Source organism: Camelina sativa, chromosome 17 (assembly GCF_000633955.1).
Source record: "Camelina sativa cultivar DH55 chromosome 17, Cs, whole genome shotgun sequence".
Taxonomy (NCBI): Eukaryota; Viridiplantae; Streptophyta; class Magnoliopsida; order Brassicales; family Brassicaceae; genus Camelina; species Camelina sativa.
In genome coordinates, this window is record NC_025701.1 from 26404999 (window position 1) to 26407522 (window position 2524).

A 2524-nucleotide genomic window follows, 5' to 3' on the forward strand; every position below is an offset into this window, starting at 1 on the left:
TGGATTCAGAGGAAACGTTGGGACAGAACTGGTACGACGATCCCTTTTTAATTTGATAAACTCATACTGTAAATTTCCAACCTGTGTACGCCAGATAGACGGAGATACGCATATAGTATATCTCAGTATTCACAAAAAAAAAAAAAAAAAATTCAGATTTGGTGTTGCTTTTAATTCTGAGTAAAAGCAGATTAACACGTGTCAAAAACAAATATAGAAATAAATTTGATTTTTACTATTTTACTAATCTACATGAACTAGAAACAAATTTGATTTTAACTATTTCACTAATCTATGTGAATTAGAAACAAAATCTTTACTAAACCTAACAAAATCTTTACTAAACCTTTACTGGATTTTGCAATTTCAATATCTAACCGTAGGAGATATGTAAGTCCTATTTAATTTGATATTAGCCACGTCTTTTTGTTTAATAAAATATACTATCTTATTATATAAAGTTGAGTTTTGAAAGTTAGTCATTAACAGTATTTTGATATGTGTCAAATTATCAATAGCCGAGGTTTTCTCCGTAGTGGTCATACACTATTGTGATGATACATCATTAATTAGTATATTATGCAATATATTTTTTATTCGAAATGTTTTTTGAGCTAACAATTTTAGTAATTAAAAAACTATGCATAAGTAAAAGTAAAATAGTTGGCTTAATGTGTTCATACAGACATTTTCTAGGTGTGAAAATATATTTGTAACATGAAGTATATTTAGGTGTAAAAAAAATATACTTTTAATGGTAACTTACATAAAAAAACTTGTATATGGATATAAATCCGTGAATTATAACAAAATTAAAATTTATAAATAACGTACAACAAATTTTAATATAATTTATAAAACTTTAATCCCGCACATCGGACAGGTCCTCATCTAGTCTTATTATATAAAGTTGGATTTTGAAAGTTAGTCATTAACAGTATTTTGACATTTGTCAAGTTATCAATCTTAGAATTTGACATGTGTAAAAGTTAATATTTAATAAAAAGAATTTGATTACAGTAAAAATAAAATATTTTGTTTTAAAAATATTAATAATGTAAAAAAATAATTATCAAAAATTACAAAATTTATAAAGAATACAAAGTTTTATTAAATAATTATAAAAAGATTATATATAGATATATATATATTTCATAAAATTCGAAATTATAATATTGTTTAATTATTTTTAGTTTTAAGTTATTCAAAAACACTACTTTCAACTTTGTTTAATTGGGAATTTTTTTTAATGGAAAGGTAAATTTTTTTTTAAACCAAAATTTTCTCTTACTTTCTCCTTTTTCAGTTGGGAATAAGTGAGATTAATATGTTGACCCAAAAAAAAAAATAATATATGTGTCTACTTTTCTTAATACTGTATTTTAAAATTCATTGTAGTATTTTTAGATTATTTTATTTAATTTATATTTTCATCATTGAATTATTTGGATTCAAATATTATTGTGCTTATAATTTTCTACTATTTCTTTAATTATGTCAAATTAATTTTCTTCTAATTTCTTAACCTTGATTGGTTGGTCATAAACCCTTCCTTATTTTTCAAACATAATTGTTACCATTATTCATTCAATCCCAAAGAGATATAACGAGTAAAAGCTCATCAACCTAATCGATGGATAAAATAGGCTAATCAAACAGAAGCTTACAACAAATAGATAGATAGATAGATTGAAAAACATAAATCGTTATTGATAGATCCATAGGAGCTCAAAGACTGTGACATCTTGGTTTGCGGAAAGGATTAAAAGAATTGATTTTGGCTACATATGTCACCAAAATGTACTTATATTTTTGGTCAAGGGTCCTGAGAAAATTTCATGATGGGTGACCTTCCTGGAAGTGATTGTCGGAACTGTACAAGTGAGGACAAAACACAGGAAAAGATCATTTTTTGATTTAAAATAATTTATATTTTCATCATTGAATTATTTGGGATTCATATATTACCGTGCTTATAATTTTCTATTGTTTCTTTAATTATGTCACATTAATTTTCTTCTAATTTTTTAAACTTGATTGGTTGGTCATAAACCCTTCCTTATTTTGCAAACATAATTGTTACCATTATTCATTCAATCCCAAAGAGAGATAACGAGTAAAAGCTCATCAACCTAATGGATGGATAAAATAGGGTAATCAAACACAAGCTTACAACAAAAAGATAGACAGTTTGGAAAAACATAAATCGTTGTTGATAGATCCATAGGAGCTCAAAGACTGTGACACCTTGGTTTGCGGAAAGATTTAAAAGAATTGATTTTGGCTACATATGTCACCAAAATGCACTTATTTTTTTGGTCCAGGGTCCTGAGAAAATTTCATGATGGGTGACCTTCCTGGAAGTGATTATCGGAACTGTACAAGTGAGGACAAAACCCAGAAAAAGATCATTTGTTGATTTGTAGGATCGGTAAACAAGTTTTTAAAGCCTCCCAGACGTAACAAACCGGCCATCAAATATGGGTGAGTCCACAAGCCAGGAATAGATGTAGGGCCCACTTAG